Source organism: Talpa occidentalis, unplaced genomic scaffold (assembly GCF_014898055.3).
Source record: "Talpa occidentalis isolate TD23 unplaced genomic scaffold, MPIMG_talOcc4v2.1 talOcc4.2, whole genome shotgun sequence".
In the NCBI taxonomy this organism is placed as follows: Eukaryota; Metazoa; Chordata; class Mammalia; order Eulipotyphla; family Talpidae; genus Talpa; species Talpa occidentalis.
This window is the reverse complement of record NW_023602073.1, coordinates 1,469,362-1,491,488: the sequence shown is the minus strand read 5'-3', so window position 1 is coordinate 1,491,488 and position 22,127 is coordinate 1,469,362.

Below are 22,127 nucleotides of genomic sequence, written 5' to 3'. Positions count from 1 at the left end.
GTTCCAAAGTGTGTTATCTCATTACGAGAACTCATTATCACTTGCTTTGAAATTTGCTTTGGCGTCCAGGCTGTGAGAGAACAAATGTGCCCTATAATTAGGCTCCTGAAGGCTTTGATACATGAAGGAAGCCCCCAGGACCGCAGGCCTGCAACCCTGTGACAACGGAAACAGGCCTGCGAGGATACAACTGTCATGACTGTCGCAGAGTCAAAGCGTTAACTTGGGGAGAGCATCTGCCTTGGCTGCACTAGGGTGGAAGGACTCCTGCGGCCTGTGAGTGGAGATGTAGGGGCTCAACAAATTTGAGCCCCAAATTTGCTCCCAAACTGGGCTTGAAGAACTAGGTGGGCGTTACTTGGTTTGACCTGCAGGGGTAGGCGGGCCTTGATAGATGTGGCTCAATATCACAGCTATTAAAAAAGGATGAGGGAGGACGATCAGTCCCCCCAAAACTCCTTGATTATCTTTGCCCCTGAGCCCAGTGCGTGGAAAAAAATGCCAAGCCTAGAGAAGAACTTACCCATCACATCACCACCCTAAATATTATAACTGAATTCAAGAATTTACCAAAACAATGGATGCCAAAAGAAAAACACTGGAGTGGACAGATCAAAATATGGGTTGTCAGAAAAGTCACGGCACATTTTTTCTGTTTTTGAAGGAAAAAGATACATCACGACTTTGCTGACATCCCCACAGATTCAGCGCTTTTCTACAATCATTGAATAGTAACAGGAGGGCCTCCCTGGCGGCGCAAGGGGTTAAGACGCAACCTATCAGTCCCCGACCGGGGAGCAACCACAGGGCGCAGCAGACCTCTCCTGTCTCCCCACTGCTCCCCTCAGCGGTGTGTTTCATCAGCCTGCCTGTTCTGTTCCCCGCTCTGTCTCTGGTTGTGATACGTATTGAATCCTCTCAACCCCACACCTCCAGCCTGCACCCCAGTTCTTGTGTGCATAGATAAATAAATCTTTAAAAAAGAAAGAAGAATAGCAACAGGAACTGGATTGAGGCACTGAACCACGTCTGACGCAACCCTCGCTCACATCATACCAAAATCTATGTCACTGTGAAAGTGAGTAATTTAGGGCCGACGAGCAGCCTCTCTGCCTAGTGCAGGAAGGCCGAGCGCCTTTCAGGTGCCAGCAGGGGGTCTCAGATGTAGAAGGGGGATCTCAGCTCCAAGCCCCCCCACACCCAGCCCCTTGTGCTTGTGGAAATGGAAAAACAAACACCACGTGAGGCCTGGCATTCTGACCACAGTAGGAGGCACATTTAGGAAACGCTCCCAAGGAGGCAATTTGGCAAAGACCAGAGAGCCAGGAGAAGCCGGCCTGGGACGCAGGGCCTGGTGGTGGCAGAGACGCCATCCAGCGCTCGGGGGTCCCCCAGCACTCAGGGCCCCGGGTCCGACTGGAAAGCTCTATTTGTAGACAAATGGTACATTTCAGAGAAATTCCACCTGCAGTCGCTATGCAAGAGTTTCAATCTAACTCACCTAAGAAGTCATGAATTTTAGTACTTTTTCACACAATCAATAAAAATTGCGGGAAGTGGAACTTGGGACTGCATATTAATCTTGAATCCGCTCTTGCTTGCTTGCAACAGCGACTATTCATCTTGTTGAGCTCCGAGAAGTGATTTGTTGCGTCCGCACACTCCATGCACAGCTAAATATAAAATCAACTTCTATTTAACCAAGTGGACTCCCAGCGTGAGGCCCGGCAGGGCAACCTGCAGCCGTGGTGACCCACGGGTCAGCGCCGGCCGGTCACCGGCGGCAGCTCCAGCGCGGGCCTCGAGACAGCTCGGCGGGTAAGAACCTTCCATCTGAAGCTGCTGAGGCCCTGGCCCCGGCTCCACCCCAAATGCCCTGCGCTGAGGCCCTGAGGTTACTGAGCCCACTTTCTGGAAATTAGGTAGAATTACCCGTTAGGCCAATGAGTCCTCGTTCGGCCCAGCGAGGGGCATGGGGCCTCGCCTTCCACAGGGGGGCCGCCGGCTTGGAGCCGTGACTCGGCCGAGATGCTCCTCTCCTGCTCTCTGCGGCCCCGAGCCAGGCTGAGCCCCGGGCCAAGTGGGAAACAGGTTGGGAGGATGGACTCTTGCTGCCCGGAGTCTGATCGGCGCGTCAAGGGCGCTCTTTGCCCCTTTGGAGCTGGAGCAGCCTTTAAGAGGAGTGTGGGTGTGAGCGCTGTCCCCCCACAAAGTCTGTTGCCCGAGGCCACGTGGACAGAGGTGGCTCCCCTCTTCCTGAAGGGGGCCTCCAAGCCAGAGGAGGAATTCACTAGGGCAAAAGCTGGAAGGGGCATTTTCCAGGCAGGGGGAGGAGCTGAGTTAGAGGTTTCGGCAGCTGAAGGGCTGTCTTGTGGGTCTGGGGGAGCAGGAAGGACAGATGGAATGCGCGGGACCCCAGCCTGCAGGTGTGTGGATGCAATGGCCTGGGAAGCCATGGTTATGAAAAGGGAGAAAAGATAAATTCTGCTAACTTCTCTCCGTCTCATTTGAGAGAGTTGAAAACAGCCTAAGCAGATATAAAGCTGCCGACTTTCCTTTCCTTCAGCAAAATGTGGCTGCAGCTGGGGGTTCCCTGCAAGGGCACAAGTACCCTGGCTGCCAGCAGCTTGGCTGCGGGCACAGAACCCCGCCCTGGGCAGGGGTGGTTTGGAGCCGCTGGAAGGCGGGAGGAGGCAAGTGGGCTGCAAGGTGTGAGTGGGCTGCAAGATGTGAGTGGGGTGCAGGTGTGAGTGGGGTGCAAGTGTGAGTGGGGTGCAGGTGTGAGTGGGCTGCAAGGTGTGAGTGGGGTGCAGGTGTGAGTGGGGTGCAGGTGTGAGTGGGCTGCAAGGTGTGAGTGGGGTGCAGGTGTGAGTGGGCTGCAAGGTGTGAGTGGGGTGCAGGTGTGAGTGGGCTGCAGGTGTGAGTGGGCTGCAAGGTGTGAGTGGGGTGCAGGTGTGAGTGGGGTGCAGGTGTGATGGGCTGCAAGGTGTGAGTGGGGTGCAGGTGTGAGTGGGCTGCAGGTGTGAGTGGGCTGCAAGGTGTGAGTGGGGTGCAGGTGTGAGTGGGGTGCAGGTGTGAGTGGGCTGCAGGTGTGAGTGGGCTGCAAGGTGTGAGTGGGGTGCAGGTGTGAGTGGGGTGCAGGTGTGAGTGGGCTGCAAGGTGTGAGTGGGGTGCAGGTGTGAGTGGGGTGCAGGTGTGAGTGGGCTGCAGGTGTGAGTGGGCTGCAAGGTGTGAGTGGGGTGCAGGTGTGAGTGGGGTGCAGGTGTGAGTGGGCTGCAAGGTGTGAGTGGGGTGCAGGTGTGAGTGGGGTACAAGGTGTAAGTGGAGCATAGGTGTGAGTGGAGTGCAAGTGTGAGTGGGGTGCAAGGTGCGAGTGGAGTGTAGGAGCTAGTGGGGTGCAGGTGTGAGTAGGGTGCAAGGTACAGAGCAAATGCTGGTCGCTCAGCCTGGACCTGTGTGTTCTCCTAAAAAGCTGCATTCAAATTTCCCCAAAACGGAGAAGGCAGGTCCCTAATGATCCCACGGAGAAGCTGTCTCAAGCCCTGGCAAACTCTCTAAGACGTGAGGGTGATGAATTAGGACTGTCACGATTCACTTTTTTTTTTTAACTGAACATCCACTTGGAGGCGTGTAGCCCGGTGGCTCATTTTCTTAAGAAATCTCAGCAAGCCCCGTGGTGCTGGTCTGTGTGAGGAGCCTGGTGGTTTCCGTGCTCGCCCCCTGCCTGCAGCGGGTTGCCCGGTCGCCAGTCCCCGCCCGGAGGAGCAGGGGCCGCCCTCGCAGATGACCGGCCGGTGTCTGGGCTGTGGGGCCTGTGGCCTGCGCACGTCTGAGCTGGGAGACGCCTGCAGCTTTCCCCACGCCCCGCTCTCACGACGGCTGCTCTGGGCCTAGTGCCCATTTATTTATGTCTCTGTGCCTTTGCGTTGGTCGTGAAGGGCTGCAGCTCTCCCGGAGAGGCCCTCAAGCCAGAAGTGACTGAGCCTGGCCCAGCTGCACCGTCTCCTTCCCCGCCAGCACCCTGTGTGGCTTCGCCCGTGTCCCACACCCCAGTTGGAGCCATGCACCTCGAAACAGCCCCGTGGACTTTCGGTGCGAAAGGGCTGGTTTAATTAGGGTCCTATAGAGGGGCGAAAGCTCTTACAGGACCCAGGGACAGTTCCACAGCACGTTACTCCAGTACCTTTTGCCCCTATAAAGGGACGCGTTGCCCTGGAGGCCTCGGCGTGGGCCCATGGCATGTACTCGTCCCTGGACAGGTACACGCGTGTCACCTGCCATCCCTGGAGCAACACGAGAACCAGGGACGCGGCCCCACCCCCAGGAGTTCATGGTCACGCTGGGGTTGATGAGCATCCTCCATGATTCTGGCCGAATCCCATTTGCTTCTTTGCTTTTGTTTTTCATCACGTCGACACAGCAACCTTTGAGTGAGCTGCCTTTTGCATACGTATCCTTGAAGCCATTAAAATAGAAGCTGGCTGTTCGTTTTGTCTTGTCAAGAGTAGATGTTGGGTGTTTGGTAAATATCTCACTCGACAGAGTTTCTCTAAGGTCCTTTGGTGGCCAGAGGAGCTGAGGTTACAAGACAGGGAGAGTGGGAGCACCCCAGTCCCTGCCAGGCTCTGTGGCCACCCACTTTCCACAGGGCTTCCTCCTGGTCTTCCAGCCTAGGCTGGGATCGCGCGGAACTGGAAAATCCAGATTTTACAGGGATTCTCCGAGCACATTTGTCAGGAGACCTAGAGGTGAGGAGCAAGACCCGGCGGCGGGGTTGGGGGGGCGGGATTTACCTCTGACTCTTGCCAGTGAAGACTGGAGATGCTTCCAGGTCTCAGCAGTTCTCAGGGAAAACTAGATCCACCTGGACTCAAAGCCTCCTCATATTATGGTCATTGGAGCACTGTGTGAATGCCTAGAAAATGAAAGTTCCCGTCTTAATATTATGTTAAAATAAAATGAGAAGGAAACTATGTCAAGCCTCTTCCTTCGAGGCTACGGCATAAATTGAGCACTGAAAGGCTCTCCAGGGAGAAGAAAATTATTTTGCTATTTCAAAGTACAGCTCTGTGCATTTTAGATATTTGTAAATACAGCACAACTGTTGTGTGCACTTTGGAAAATTGCCAAAAGTGCGAGGCCATTGAAGTGTGATGTCAGTAAGTTCGTGGTTGTTTATCCTCCTTGTATTTCAACTGAAATCGATGCCGGTGACACAGGTGCACCTGTTACTCGGCAAATGGGCACGGGTAGGGGGGGCAGGGTTACAGATGTCAGCATCACGCGGCCACTGGCTGAAAACACTCAGAGATAAGTTGGCAACTGATGTGCAAATTGGTCCTTACTACGGAAGGTGTTCACGTGCACAGGAGCTCCACAGGCTGTGGAGGGCCCTGCTGTGGGATCGCACATGGATTTTTGTCACTGAAATGGCCACGAAAACCTGAGGATCACTAATTTAACCAAAGCAGTTGCTCACTGTGCAAGGAGGGTTGAAGATACAGACTTTTCGACAACCCCGTCTCCGGAGCAGATTTTCCTTCTGCAATAGTTCAGGTGTGGGGTTCATGTAAATAGTATTTGCCAGAAAGATGCTTACAGTATCTTGAGAAATTATATTCATTTTTACTTAATTTGTTTCCTATTCGTCAAATTTCAGCTTGAACTACTGGCGTGTGAGGTTCTGAAGAGAACGGACCACAGCACACCCAGAGCTCACGGGGCCTTTCTGTATCAGCCTCCACGTTTAAAGGGCTGACAAGCGCAGAGGTATGGAAAGAGGACCTTCCCTCTGCCTGCAAGAATTCTACGGCTGCCGGTGGAACCAAGACACAGTCACAGGATTACAGGTAAGTGTTAAACACAGACATTTAATTTTGCTCCTCGAGGCAGCTCCACTGATATTACAATCAAAGGGATTGTTTTAAGACACGAAACATAAATGGGGGAAGAATAAAGAAAGAGAAAAAACTAATAAATGGAAACTGAAAGTCAGTGATAACTGCACTCAGCTGAACCCCAAACGCGCAGTGAAGAAGGAGAGAGTGAGAGAGTGAAGAAGCAAAATGCAGCACCTGCACCCCTATGTTTATAGCAGCACTGTTGACAATAGCTCAGCTGTGGAAACAGCCCAAATGCCCAAAAATAGGTGACTGGATCAAGAAGATGTGGTCCATATACACCATGGAATATTACTCAGCATTCAAAAAAGATAAACTCATGCCATTTGCAGCCACATGGATGGCGCTGGAAGGGATCATGCTCAGCGAAATAAGCCAGAAAGAAAAAGAAAAATACCGGATGGTCTCACTCATAGCAGGAATCTAGAAAACCTAAATAAGGGACCAGGAAAATGAATAACTATAAGAAAGTGAAAATCAAAATCAACAAACAACTATGAACCAGAGACATTCTATGGGAGGTAGAGGGCAGGAGGGGAGGGATTGGGGTCAAAATAAGGGGGTTGAAATTGTATGGGGAATATAAAAATAAAATTTATTATAAAAAAAAAAAGAAAAAGAGAAAAAGCAGCAAAATGCCCGCGTGTTTTTGGGATGGGTTCCAGGGCGCCAAGGCACCCCGTCCTCACCACAGTCCATGGACCTCTCCCCACTTTGATCCCCTCCCCTATTTCTCTCCCTCCCGCTCCCCTGTTCTGCAGTCATATTTTTAGGGTTTGTTTTGATTGGGTTTTTCCTGACTCTGTGGGTTCCTCCACACTCCACATACGAATGGTAGAAAACCCCATCCTAACCGTTCTGTCCATCTTACCCCTTAAAACCTGCTTTCAAAATTGAAATTGTTTCTCCAGCGACCACGCAGGTAGAATTTTAAAAAAGCCCCTACAGGCGGCCATCTCTTGGCAGCTTGTCCCTTGAACTGGAAGGATCATACACGGGGTCTTAAATTATTCCACATAAAATTTCATATTTCGGTTGGCCGGTGGATTTTTGGTTGTTGGATTTTTTTTTTTTTCTGTTACATTTCCAGTGTGTCTTGCTTCCAAGGACAAAGCCCCCAACAAACAAACCCTCACAACAGCTTAATTTTTTCCAATTTCTCTGATTTACTGAACATATCACGCCACGGCATCGTGTTCAGCGCTGAATGCATGTTTCCGTCACCCTTCCTTCCTTGTTAATTTTTTTCCCACAGCCTACTTCAGGATATTGGAAATGAAAATTTAATAAAAAATATACAAAAGCCAATGTGTTTCTCAAGGAAATTTAATCTATATGTTCTGATTCATTTCCATTTAAATCATCAAAATGTTACTTTATGGGAACCATTTTAAATCTAAGGAGACTCCTGTGCCATTTAAGTTTATTTTATTTTTATTAGACGTTGTGGTCTCCGTTGCCGAATACAATCGTGCCCTGAAGTTCAGGACAAACCCCACTCTGTTGCCCAAACAGATCCCAAATGGGGGGCACCCCGCCCAGAGGGGCTGCAGACCCCGTCACTGGCACTGGCTTGCTGGGTGAACACTGCCCCATGCCCGGGTGATGGACACCTGGCTCTGTCTTCCCTGGACAGGCGACTGTTAAAACTCCCAACTGGCCACGGACCGAGAACACAGAACTGAAGAGGGTGCGCACCCTTCCTGCCTCAGTTTCCCCCCTAGTGAAAAGCTCTCCACCACCTTCTCTTCCTTCCTGTCTCATTTTCCATGTTGTTATAATATCATTAAAGTAGTAACTGCCATGTGTATGCTGCCTTGTTTTCTTTTTTTTTTGTGAGATTTATTTATTTATGCACACAAGAGCTGGGGTGCAGGCCAGAGGTGTGGGGGGTGAGAGGATTCGCCAGAGACAGAGTGGGGAGCAGAACAGGCAGACTGACTGACATCCACTGCTGAGGGGAGCAGCGGGGAGACAGCAGAGGTCTGCTGCGCCATGTGGGTCAGCTCCCTGGCTGGCCGGGGATCGAACTCGTGCTGCAGAGGCTGCGGACAGCTTCACAGTGCGGTGCTTAAGCCCTTGCACCACCAGGGAGGCCCCTGCCTTATGTTTTCTTAATGAAAGAGCTGTATTTGTCACCCACCTGTTCTTTAAGAGAATCTCTAAAACTTTTCCACTCCAAGCTGACCCAGGCAGCGTTTTACCTACTGAATAATCCCCCAGGTTACCCTCTTGATGTGAAATCCAGTGATCACTGAAGCGTTCCAAGCATGGGCAGTTTTATCCGTGAGTGTATTTTACTACATGCTGTGAAATTCCATGACCGTGGACACCAGGAGGCCGCGCAGTACTTCTCTTATTAAAAAGAAGTAGGTGGCGGGCCTCCCTGGTGGCACAAGGGGTTAAAGACACAGCCTCTGCACCGTGAGTTCCATCCCTGGCGGGCCAGGGAGCTACCCACAGGGCACCGCAGACCTCTCCTGTCTCCCCGCTGCTCCCCTCAGCAGTGGATTTCAGTCCATCCACCCGTTCTGCTCCCCAATCTATCTCTGGTGAACCCTCTCACGCCCCCACCTCTGGCCTGCACCCCAGCTCTTCTATGCATAAATAAATCTTTTTTAAAAAAAGAAGTAGGTGGCACTTTCTATTTCACTGCTACTGTTACTTTCCACCCTGAGGACACCCCACATTACTCGGGTCCCAGAGACTGGGAGGGACTCTGGGCTCAGCAGACTACGGTCCTGCTGTGCCCTCCAGCACCGCAAGCTGAGCCGGGCACTGGTTTCTAACTTCCACAGAGGACAGAAAGCAGGCGGTAGCAGGGCACCCCGAGGCTGGCACAAGGCTCAGCAAGTGTCTCGCCTGCCCTGGAAGGCAGAGCGCGTCTGCCCGTGGGGAGCGCAGGCCCGGTGCTGGCTCGGCCACAGGGCGGACAGGCTGAGGGCCACAGGGCGCTGGTCCCTGGGTGGCTGCACCAAGCAGGTGTGCGCCCAGGTGCCTGCGGGCGCTCCCGCATTCGCGGCGCTGAACTCCCCCATCCCCAGCTCCAGACCTGCGCGCAGACCATGAGCACCGTGGAGGGGACCGTGCAAGGCGCCGGTTTGTGCCGCTGTGAGGTGGGCGCTGCCTCCCCTCAGGAAGTCTGGCCCCAAGCGCGCGGGGTCACCACCAAAGGCACCTGTCCTGCAGGGCAGCCCTCGCGGAGACCAGGAGGACCTCCCAGGGCGCAGGGCTCGGCTGACCCCGACCCCTTTTACTGGGAGTCGCTCTGGACGTCAACATTCGCATCCACAAAACGTGTCCCTGGCAGCGCCCAGCCCTGGGGCCCCTGGGAACCGCGCTAGTGACGGCGCGAAACCAAAACAAAGTGCGAAACATCTGTTACTGGGACAGAGGAGAATCCGGGCGCCCACGCAGCAGTCCGCATGGGGAGGGCCTCAAGCTCCTGCCTCGCCCTGCACAGCCCGGATCCTGCGCAGGAGGCTCCGCTCCGAAGCCCTGCGCCCCGGGTGGCCCTGGCACCCCCTGGCACCCCCTGCGCCCCCTGGCACCCCCTGCAGCCCCCGCACCGGGCAGCCGGCGGTCAGGGGCGCCGCCCCGGCCTTGGGGCAGGTCAGGCCTCCACCCCCGCGAAGCCGAGCCCTGGCCGGACCTCTGTGGCCGGCGCGCGGAAGGCAAAGCGCCGGGTGCGCGCCCCAGCCGTGGAGCGGGCCAGCCCCGGGGTGCTCCGCCTCCGCCCGCCCGTTGCCATGGCAGAGAAACAGGCGGTGCCAGCGAGGAGGACTTGATTTCCTCTCGCATCTCAAGTGGAAACGGGGAAGACAGACTAAATGAAATCCCATCCATCTTAATGAAATACAATTATATTCTCCTTATTAATCATTTAAGAATCAATATGTCTCTTCTTGGTGAACCTCACCAGAATTTGTCATTCCACGCCAGGCCTCCATACATCTTGTCTTGTAGTGATTTTTATAAGTTCGGTCACCTGCGTCCCCGGGTAAATAACAGCGCGCGCGGCCGGGGAGAGGCGCGCGCCGCGGGCGGGTCCCCGGGCCCCGCGTGCTGAGCGCGGCCGCCGCCGGCCCGGGCAAAAGCACCTGGTTTTGTTTTTAACGAGCGTGGAGGGCAGTGGATGGCCTGAGAGAGGAGCTGATGTCGGCGCCGCGAGCGGGAAGATTCTCAGGCATCTCGCCCTCCAAGCTGTGGCCCTGCGCGGGGGGAGGGAGGCTCTCCAGGGGCGCAGGCCTGGCCAGCGTCTGTTTCCTCTTTCTAGGCGCCCCTGGAGCATAATCTGTAACCTAGAGGTGATGGGCCCGCACCTGACTGCGTCCATTTAGTACTTTCCTTAACGGTATTCACCGCAGCCTGGAAGTTGCTGAGGTTTGTATGTTGTTAACAGGACTGAGAAAGTTGAGTTGTGCTCAGGCCCTTTGGAGCTCTGGCTTCATGAAAGGGAACAGAGAGAAAGAGACAGAAGCAAAGAGGGGAGAGGAATTCAGGCAGGGGTAAGAGAAACAGGGAGAGGCGCTCCGCTCTGCAGGGCCCTGGTTTGTCAACGAGAACCCAGCCGTCCCCTGGATCCTGCATCCTCAGGACGTTTTTGTTACTGTGTGGATTTTCACCATTCCTGACCTTTTATTCATAGAAATTATGAACCTGAGTAATTTTGAAAATGGTTGCAAGTGCTCTGGTTTTTATTTCTGTGAAAAAGGGTTCATGGACTTGGTGTCTTCCGCACTTAGTAGGCCGCGGCCCAGCTACCCACCTGCGATCGCTCCTACCTGCCTACCCAGGCCCGTGTCTGCCTCTCCCCTCCCTGGCTGCCTCATGCATATTTCTAGTCTACCTCTTTTTAGCTATCGCTACAGCTATAGGACAATCTAACAAATTCCTTTATGACTTAAAAAAAAATGAGGGAAACAATTTCTTTTGTTTTCAGAGCTCAAGTTTTGCAGGAAAAAGAACAGTTTGGAAACAACCCCTCAGAGGGTCTCCTCTGCGTGGTGGGTGCCTCCCCAGATTCCACACCTGGAGCAACGTCCCGCAGCTGCCAGTGATTTCACAAAGCAACGGGAAACTCAAGCACTGGGTCAGTTAGTCCCGCTACAGGCGCCCGTCTGTGCAGGCGGCTTTCCCAGATCCTGCACCTACAGCAACCCAGGGGCTGTGAGGCTCCTCCCTCCCCCAGCAGTCACCGCCCCACAGCAGCTGCCAGAGGGCACCGGCCAGCCTGGACATCAGGCATCGGGTGGGGGATTGCTCAAGTGCAGGACGGGCCCATCGGTGGCCCGGCCCTGGACGAGGTCCCGGGAAGTCCTGGGCGAATGAAGAGAGGGCACAGAACATCTCTGACTGTCCGTCCCTCCCTGCCCTGTTCCTTCTCCACCAAGCACGACCCCCACCCTCCTCTGCCTTCCTGACCTGGCTCCCAGCCCCCAGGGGTTCCTTTCCATGGCTCTCCAGCCCATGCCTGGAGGAGGAGACCCAGAGACTTAGAGGTGGGTGCAAAGGACACGCTTCGTGTCAACAGCAGACAGGAAAACGGAGGAACGGTGGGGGAACAGGACTTGACAGTGGAGCGGTGCCCTAAAGTCCATGTTCCTCTTCTATTTTAATGGCGCCCACAGCTCTCCTCCTCCAGGAAGCCCTCGGGGATTTCTTTGAACCAAAAAGATGCCAAAAACTTGCGCTCACCACATTGTCCCTGTTGAGAACCTGGAGCAGCCTTTGCAAAATGGACCTCTACCAGCCTGAGAACGGTCTTAGGCTTTCGTGCTCCTGAGAAGAAGCAACTGTGACAAACCCGGTAATACACCCGGTGGGATTTACTGTGAGGGCTCTGGAAATATTCACAGCTGGAAGAAATCCCTCCGTGCAGAGTGCCATGCAAAGCTGTCAGCGAAGAAAATGAATTTTTTTCAAATATTTTTTCAGTGCTTTGCAACATCCATTCTACACAGAATGACTCGTCCGCATGTTTACTTTTGAAGCAACCTCCCTCTGTCATTCTCTGGAGTGTTGTTCTCTTTAGCCAGTTCACCCACCCATAGGGTGTAGACGAACCCCACCACCTGCTGGAGCGAGGCTTCCCCAGGGCAGCCTCAACTGGGGGGGATCCCCGTGGGTGACCTCATGGTGGCGCCCCTGTCAGTGATGGAGGCGCGTTCTCTCCCCTTCACGTCGGAGACTAGGACTGGCTCTCCCGGTGCCCCCGCACACCCACACCACCTGGCTCCGGGCAGCCGTGGGTAAGCCAACACACAGATGGCGAAGTGGCCGCTGGAAGGCCCTGGGGCACAGCTGCCCCATCGTGGGGTGGCCCGTCATCCCCCCCAGGCGCACAAGTCAGTCCCTTGCCCCCAGTGTGGCGCTCTTACTGCAGACACAGCTGGCCGCAAAGGACAGGACAAATCAAGAGCCCCATCCAAGAGGAAAGACGGCTGTTCCCAGGCCCATCGTCCACCCGAAAGGAGGCGCGCCCTGCCGTCCAGGCCTCCCGGCCCTGGGGCGGGGGTCTCTGCTCCGCGGAGTCTGTTGGGCAGCTGCAGCGGGTCGGATCTGCAGGCAAAGAGCAAAGCTGGGCCGGTTGCCGACTGTCCTGAAGCATAAAGGGGCTTTGATAATTGCCAGCGGCCTCACGCGTGCAGACGGCGCGGTCCCCGCGGTCCAGCCTCTCCATGTCGGCCCCATGCGCGTCTGCCCCTCCCGGCTCCGGATCGGTGGGGAGAAAATCCAATTGTTTAGGGTCAAAATAAAGACGTTTTTCAAATGCCAGAGGAAGAGAGCCGGGTCGTCGGACTTTGATGTTAATGCCATGTCTTTTGGAGTTTTCCTGTTGGCTTGTTCTCCTCTGCCGCTGTCAACAGGGCACCAGAGTTTATAGGCGGCTTAACAGGGGGCAGATGTGGAGGGAAAGAGACGTGGTTTCCAGTGCGACATTAAAAAAATATCATTCTCTCTGGTCTCGAAGCTCGAGTCCTAATGGGCTTAATTTTTTATTAACCGATAGAGAAAAGAACAATAAGCACATATTTTATCTTCACTGAACCATACGCTCTTGCAGAGCCGGACCATGAAGGAGACCAGAAAGGCTCCCATTTCAGTATCTCCAAAAAAAGCAACATTTTCTTCCCTGTGAACAACATGTGCTCTCTGGCTGGGCCTTGTGTGTTCGTTTACTTGACAAATACAAGGGGTTGAACCGTGGTAAAAAAAAAAAAAAAACACTGAGAGCATTTTTTAGAGTCAGCTCTAAGTACACTCTTAATCGGGCATGGTTTTGTTTTGGTTTTTTTTTTTTTATTCTAGTCCATGAGGGCAGACCGAGAGTGACATTTGGAAGCAATAAATCTGGAATAAGTGGGACAAAGATAAAAGTAGGTTTGAGAACATGGGAGAGAAAAAAACAAGCAGAAAAGCTGCAGTTGCTTCCCAGACACCTTGCTATGGGAATCAGCCGGTCCTCGGTGTCCTGGGCCTCCAGGCTGGAGGCGTCTGAGCCGAGAGAAGACCCTCGCCCACCTCTGCAGTACGACTTGCAAGCTTTCGTAGGGAGAAGAGGGGCCAGGCCCAGCCTCGGTGAATGTGGAGGGGAAAGTCTGCTCACTGGGCCCCGACCCCCACCAGAGCCGCAGCAAAGACCCATCTGGCCCCATGCTTGCAAACAGCTCCCCACCTTGCACAGCTAGAAAGGCTCTTTTCAATCCAGATCAGCCATAGAGATGTGCTCCCCAGGGCTCCCCTGGGTGTCAGCAAACCACATCTGGGGTTTGCAAGAGGTTTGCTGGATGCAGAAACCTTATTCTGAAGGATCAAAGCAGCATCTTCAAGATGGTTTAATAATTTCATGCTCTCAGTTACCTGCTTGGAAAATGAAAAAAAATTGCGGTTCACAAAATTCTAGCATAATTCCTTATGTTTGTCTCCTCTGTGCTGCGTTACTCTATTTAAAGATGAAGAGGAGGGAAGATGGTATTTAAGGTTATCCTGAAAGCAATAAATCCTGGATCATAATCTCACATCATCCTACATCCCATAGCAGGCTGCAAATGTGCCTGCAAAAGGAATATGAATGGGGAGGGAGGTCAGAAGAAACATTTCAAAGGACCCTGCAGATAAATGTGTTTATACACCCACTTTCTTAGGGGAGAAGGGGGGCTGTTTTGTTTTGGATACATTCTTCAAATTATTTAATTTTTTGACTACTTTTTTTCCCCGAAACACTTCAAGATAATTAGAATCGCCCTATTTGGGGTTTCCATTTATTAAAAAGTAATGATTCCTTCTGAACAAATGTCAAATCTCAAAAGAAGAACAATTTTCTCTGTGCTTCAAACTCCATCCAGAAATGCAAGAACGTCACGACAAATACTCTGCTGCTATTTGTGGGGTGTGATTAAAATGTGAGGGGTCAGGCGGATGAGCAGAAAAGCCACATGCTGGGGAAAATATTTCCAGAAGGCATGTGGGATGAAGGACTGTTTTCCAAACACACACAAAGCGCTTGGAAAGCCCAACTGTAAGGAAACCAAGCACCTGACTGCAGGGCAAGAGCCTTGAGCAGACCCTCCATCGAGGCAGAGGCCACGGAGCTCACCCCATGTTGTGCAGAAGGCAAACTAACACAGCAGTGACTCCCCACTGCATAGCTCTTAGAAGGGCCCAAGTCCAGAGGACTGACAGCAGCGATGCTGGCGAGATGGGAAGCCGCAGGGTGCCACCCTCCTTGCCAGCGAGACTGGAAATGGTGCAGCCTCTTGGATAGTGCAGTTACAGGACTAACCACGCTCTTGGTCCACCAGCCAGGAGTCATGCTCCTTCTGTGGCTCCGAAGGCATTGAAAACTCATGCCCGCACAAAAGTCCTCATCACCCCCAAAGCTTGGAAGCCCCCAGATGCCCTCCAGGAAGCCAGTGGGTGAACAAGCCGGGCTGCACCCAGACAATGGCAGACTACGCAGCACTGTAAAGAAATGAGCTCTCAAGGGCCTCCCCAGTGGTGCAGCAGGTTGAGTGCATCGTTGTGAAGCTGTCTGTAGCCTCTGCAGTACTGGTTCGATCCCGGCGGGCCGGCGAGGGTCCCACATGGCACAGCAGACCTCTCCTGTCATGCCCGCTGCTCCCCTCAGCAGTGTATTTCATCAGTCTGCCTGTTCTGTTCCCCACTCTGTCCCTGGTGAATCCTCTCACCCTCCCGTGCCTCTGGCCTATACCCCAGTTCCTGTATAAAAATAAATCTTTAAAAAAATGCATTAAAAAAAAAAAGAAATGAGCTCTCAAGTCGTGAAAAGACATGGAAGAAGCTTGAGTTCCGGGCCTCCCCGGTGGCGCAGCGGTTGAGCGCTGGGTTGCGAAGCTGACCGCAGCCTCTGTGGCGCTGGTTCGATCCCCAGCTGCTCCCCGGCCACCGAAGGAGGGTCCCACATGGCGCGCAGACCTCTCCTGCCGCCCGCTGCTCCCCTCAGCAGTGTACTTCGGTCCTTCTGCCTGCTCTGCTCCCCGCTCTGGCTCTGGTGAATTCTCTCACCCTCCCGCGCTTCTGCGCTTCTGACTGTACCCAGTGCTTGTATAAACAAAACAAACAAACAAACAAATAAATAAAACATGCCTCTATAAAAAAAAAAAAAAAAGAAGCTTGAGTTCCTATTAATCAGTGAGAGAAGGCACTCTGACCACACCACACACTGGTGATTCCAACTCTCTGACCTTCTGGAAAAGATAATCTAAGAGAGCAGCCAAAAATCAGTGGTTCCAGAGGCTGGGCATGAGGGATAAATAGGCAGAGCAAGAAGGATTCTTAAGAGTTTACCCTTTGACAGTTGCGTAGTATTCCCTGTGTGATATTACAATGGCAGGCACACATCACTACAGAAGTGTCCACCCAGGGCGGACCCTAATGTCAACTATGGGCTTTGAGTGACATTGTGGCGCCACGGAAGGTTCATCAATGACAATAATGTTTTCCATGGGGACTGACCAGTCTACAATCCCACCAAGTGTATCTGAAAATTTTCCCTCCATAAACACAGGCAGAGCACACAATCACACATGTGGTAACTTTTAAGAAACATGAAGCATGCCTCTGTCAAAGGTCTCTGGGATTCCGTGTTCCTTTGACATTCCTTCTGAGTTAGACAGCATTTTCCTAAGTTTGTCCTTTGAGGCTCGAATCTCACGAAAGACATTCGCAATCAAGAATTCCCGAAGACGGGCCTTGATTAAAGGCCCTGATAAGTCCTGCAGCCAAGTTCTTTCACTAATTTAAATGTAACCTGTTACTTCTTAAGCATATCTGATCCATTTATTTACTTAGTATTTGGAAAAAACACCTAGTGTAATTTGGGAAATGATGAGCTAAGAAACCCCAAATTGCTCATGAAATGCAATCCCGTTACCTGCGAGAAGCGCACCGCCCATTAGCATAGCTGTGAGCACTTTTAAAAGTAACATAGTAAGATGGTGATGGGGACAGGGTGGGGCCTGTCCTCCCGGATGTTAATCAGAACTTCTGGTGGCCGCCAGGAAAGGCCCCCCATGGAGCAACCCCCAGGGGGTCCCCACACCCCAGCTGTAGCCAACACCTCAGGAGGTCCTGGGACTCTCTGTTGTCAGGAAGCGCTGGGGACTTGGCAGCACCCGGGGGGTGGACAAGCTTTGAGAACAGGGTTGGAGGATGAAATGGACGAGGTCAGCAGGGGGAAGGATGGATTAGGAGGGGCAGGAAGTGGGAGCAGCGCCTCGTTTCTTCTTCCTCTCGGAAGTTCTCCATTAAGCCCACCTTGCTTCTCCTGGGCCAGAGGAGCGGACTCTGGGTCTGGCCTTTGTCCACCTGCTCCCTGCAGGAGTTGCCGCTCTCTCCGAGGACCCAGCCTCTGCCACGGGGGACGGTCTCCAAGATGACACAGAAGCTCTCGCCCTGGCCGGTTTATTGTTAGCAATATTTTCACATAAGCACTTGATCGATTCCCGCCCCGTCAATTAAAGCATACAAATGCTTTCTCGGGGAGCCCGGCCCGCCCGCCCCCGCCGACTGCGTGCGGAAGGCAGGTTTTCCTTATTTATTTATTTTGAAGCACTCCAACTTTCCAAACTGCGTACATCCTTCTGATTCTGGTTTTAGAAAGGAAATGAAATCGGTCACACGGCCATACATCATTTCCCTGGCCCCGCAATGTCCCATCTGGGTGTCAAGCACAAAAGAAAACCATTTTGTGAAAAATTGCTAAAGAAGTAATGATTTTTGTCCTCAACTCTTTGTTTTGCCTCTCAATAAAGTAGGCGACATGTGCCACGAATGATATATTGTTGTTTAGGCACAACCCCGTGGCACGGTGCATAAGCAAAACTGTGTTTCACAGCAGAGAGACGATAGTTTACTGCCCCTGTGGCTCTGATGAGAATAGAATGTTCCACGGTTTATAAATGCTTTGAGGTCAATACTTGATTTGCTTCAGCTTGTTCATCCAATGAGCAGGGGATCCAAAATATATCAAGCGATCAGACAGCCCCCTGGAAGCTGAGCCGAGGCAGCGTGATGGAGGGCTCTGTGGAAGCCCCTGTCAGGTGGAGACGAGATAATTACGGCCAGGTAGCTCTCAGGCGCCGGCAGGGAGCCGCCAGGCCGCTGTCTTCCTTATGGGTCTTTCTTGTCCTGCGCCGGCTGACTAGAAAGTGCCCAGGAACCCCAGCACAGCCCCCCAACTTGCTCCTGCAGGTGCCAACCAAGATAAGGCCAATTGGGAGAGGCTCTTCTGAATGACTTGTCTGGATTCCACCACCATTTTCTTTCTCTTTATGTTTTTACAATGCACCTTGTCAAAAACATCTGCCTTTTTTTAAACAATGTACCTGGACTCAGCCCAGGCTCAAGTCATAGACCCTGCAACACGGCCCAGGCCTTCTTACATGGCTCTGGCCTTGGGGACGCTCGTTAAGCTGCAAACGCAGTCACGGGTCGCGCGCTTTAAGTACAGGAGACAGCACGTCCTCTGCTGTGGCCTCAGCAGGCGGCCATTGTCCTCCTGGTCAAGTTTTACTCACTCAACGACTATCTATTGAGGGACTGGAATTATGTCCCAGCTCTGGGGATACAGCAAAAACAGGAACACACTGGCCGGGGTCTCGGCAGGAGAGACCTCACAGGAATGGTTTGTAGATAACAAATTGATTTTATTTGTGAGAAGCCCTTTGAAGGAGGAGGGCATGGCACTGGCAAAGGAGACAACAGGGGCACTGCCACTCCTGGAGAGGTGAGAGGCGCCGCTGTGAAGGGCTGACGTCAGGCCGAAGCGTCTCTGACAGAGGTAAACCCAGGGACAAAGGCATCGCCACCACCATCATCATCACCTCCACTGTCATCACCGCGGCCATCACTGGCATCCCTGGTGGCAACGCTGGTGAGGACTATGAGCTTTCTAGAGGCGAACTCTACTCCTGAGCATAATCTTGATCCATACGGGTTACTCCTTCCAAGTCAAAAAGCTGGATAGTGTCTTTTTCTTCTCATAATCTTTGACTCGCCCAGGCCACCAGCAGATGAGCGGCCGATTCTGTATTTTAACCAAGTCAGTCTGGCCCCCAAGTCCACTAGTTCATGATATCGATGGACCGTTTAAAGAGAAAAGGTTCCTAGCACTGCATTTTGAAATCTGAAAGGCCAACTAGTGCTGTGTCTTCAAAGACAACTGACATTTCTTTAACCTTGTAGTAGTGTCATTTGATTGGAAAGTCTGCTATAAAATTTTTCAAAGACCAAATAGCAGGAAGATTTTGATATCACTAAGTAAATATGAACACAGAGGAATTGGACAAAAGTTAAAATAATATAAACCAGACGCAGTCAAGTGCCACATGTTTCATCTGAACACACACACTTCCAAGAAGAGGGTTTTGAAAAGGGCCATGTTATTGACGATCCTAAACAGGATATTATATGTCGCACGTGATGGTATGATTTGATTTTTTTTTCGTATTGGATGAGAGCTAGAGGAGAAGCAGCTCACTGAGCACCGCCTCCCCCGCCCCAATGGGCATCCCCGTGCTCCTGGAGCTCGCCCTTGACCCGGAGCAGCAGAGCATCGTGTCTTAAACGCAAGTTTCCCAAGTCGGTCGTGCCTGAACCCATAACCTGCCGTTTCAGCTGCATCCTCTGCCGTGAGCTGCCTAGGCGCAGTGGGCCCTGCGTGCCTCACCTGCACATGGAAAGCCACACGGGCTCAGAGGCGGTCACATCAGCCACGCATTCAGACATCAGGGAACTTCTGGACACATCAGCAAACGCTCAACCGCCATCGCTGGTCACTCTTCCCTCACCCACCACGTCTTAGGTCTCGGTAGGAGCCTCATCCACAGGTCCCTTCAAGGCAAGTCCCGTGGCCCAGCCTCATTCACAACCACCCAGAGCGGCCCAGACCCACTCCGTCCCATGGGAGGCTCTCCCAGATAAAGGGGAAGTCTTCTCCATAGGAGGCGGATTCTTCTTTTTATGCACACAAGAACTGGGGTGCAGGCCAGAGGTGTGGGGGTGAGAGGACTCACGAGAGACAGAGCGGGGAGCAGAACAGGTGGATCCACTGAAATCCACTGCTGAGGGGAGCAGCGGGGAGACAGGAGAGGTCTGCCGCGCCCTGTAGTTCAGCAACCCGGCTGGGGATCGAACTCATGCTGCAGAGGCTGCGGATAGCTTCATAGTGCTGAGATTTAACCCCTGGGCTACCGGGTGGGCCCAAGGGGAGGTTGATTCTTAAACCCAGGCTTATTCCCTCCCGCAAGCCGAGGCACCTGCCCTTCCGTGGCTGGAGATCCCAACTGCACACAGGCCTCCATTTTATAAAGAGATGGATAGCAATGGAAACTTCTTAAGTTTGAGAAAAAATGTTGATTTGTGACAAAAGTTACATTATAAACAGGACAGAGGCGAGATGTGGAATAATTTATAAGGCTGGTCCCATGGGATAGTAAATAAATTACAGAATAGCGCCTGAGCCAAACTATCTTCTATTAAAGTCTCTTCATTGTTATTCAAGTGAATTTCCTCCGTCTCCCAAGTGGAAACTATTTGCACAAAACAAAAATATTAGAAATAGAATCCTAGGAATTTGGGCAGTGAGAGAAAATCTTGTTAAAACTTGAGAGTGGAGCTGGCTTTAGGCGAGATTGTCAAGACTCTCCTTGTCACCTCTCCGCATCTTCCCCCAGTTCTTTCTTTTCAAATTCTCTCTGGAAGAGCTGTCTTTCATTATTCCAAGGCCAGTGTGCATCTTATTAATTCATTAATTGACTCAGGAATGAGTGCCTGGGACGTGCAGGATGCCCACAGAACCAGAGAGAATTCTGGGCGTCCGAGGCAACTGGGAGAAACCATTTGTAAAAACCAGTTCAGCCTGAGAGATGCTGGAGGAATCTCTCTCTCTCTCTCTCTCTCTCTCTCTCTCTCTCTCTCTCTCTTTCTCACACACACACACACACACACACACACACACACACGCACACGCGCGCACACACACACACACATGCTGCCAAAAACACTCAGAAACTCCAAGTCTAGCTCTGCCGGTCGGGTTGTGTGTTGCGACTGTGTGTGGCTTCCTTGGTTTGTGTCTTTTTCTTTTTGTTCCTTGGTCTGGAAATCAGCCTGCAAGATGGAAATGACCCACCCCCTCCTTCACGGGCTTTCAGATCACTGACAGGGCAGAGACCATGGCTCCCTAGCCGCGGAGTCATCCCAAAGTAAGACATTAGTTCCTCACATCCATTCATCGTCTCAGCATGGAAGGACAGAAAAAGAACGTGCGGTAATTCTCCATTAGGCAAATCCCACAGACGCACAGAGGAAGAACTAAGAGCAGGCAGAATTCCACAAGAGCACCTTGTTAATTTGTAACACACTTGATATGCCTTTCAGCAAAAAAAAAAATAACTTTCAGGCATTCATAAGAAAATGGCTAACATTTCCAAAGGGAAAATGAGCAAGCCAGATAAAAAAGCAATTCACCAATACTAAACACAAATAATAAACCTTATGTAACATTCGCAGTAAGTGCTAATGACATGCGATTGTCTATGAAACTAGAGCAACATTTTTTTAAAGATTTGTTTATGCATGCATACAAGAGCTGGGGTGCAGGCCAGAGGTGCGGGGGTGAGAGGATTCACTAGAGACAGAGCGGGGAGCAGAGCAGGTGGATCCACTGAAACACACTGCTGAGGGGGGCAGCGGGGAGACAGGAGAGGTCTGCTGTGCCCTGTGGGAAGCTCCCTGGCCGGGGATCAAACTCGTGCTGCAGAGGCTGCGGACAGCTTCATAGAGCGGGGCTTAACCCCTTGGGCCACCAGGGAGGCCCTAGAACAACATTTTGACACACTGTACCCTTACGTGTGAATACTGTTGGATCACTGAGACACCTGGGATAAGAGAATCACTACCACACTGTTCCTCTCGTTCTTCTGAGGTCACCGCCTTGAGGCCCCTGGTACCAGTTTGCCCCAGGCCTGGGAAAGTCACAGATACCATGTGGTTAAAGGGTGTCTGCCAGATTTCCCCACTGTCACTTTGCTACTTTTTCTTTTCTAATTGACATGTGTCTTGCAGAGTATTTCACATCAAAATATTTTGATATATTTTGAAGTCTTTGATATTAAATATCATGTCTCACATTTCCATTACCTACTGGAACCGGCATCCCTCAATTTTCCCTGAACTGAATTGAGTATTTCTATGACGGTTGCCAACTAGTGATTTCCTGCTTTCATTATTTCTTCTGCACTTATCCATTGACATTCATATTGCCAGCATTTTTGAATGTGCACGTATAAACACATAATCAAAAAAATAATAAATGCTGTTAAAATTATAAATGGATGCATCTCATTTCTTCTTTATCTGTTACCTCTAAAGAGCTTGCGAACTCTTCATTAAGTTTATCAATTTCATAAATTCCTGTTGACCTTTCTTCCAGAATATCAGGCTACTTTTTTTTTTAAGATTTATTATTTATTTATACAAGCACTGGGTACAGTCAGAAGCAGGGGGGTGAGAGGATTCACCAGAGCCAGAGCGGGAAGCAGAACAGGCAGACTAACAAAGTACACTGCTGAGGGGAGCAGCGGGCAGCAGGAGAGGTCTGTGTGCCATGTGGGACCCTCCCTGACCGGCCGGCCCAGATTGAACCGGCGCTGCAGAGGCTGCGGGCAGCTTCGCAAACCAGCGCTCAACCGCTGTGCCACT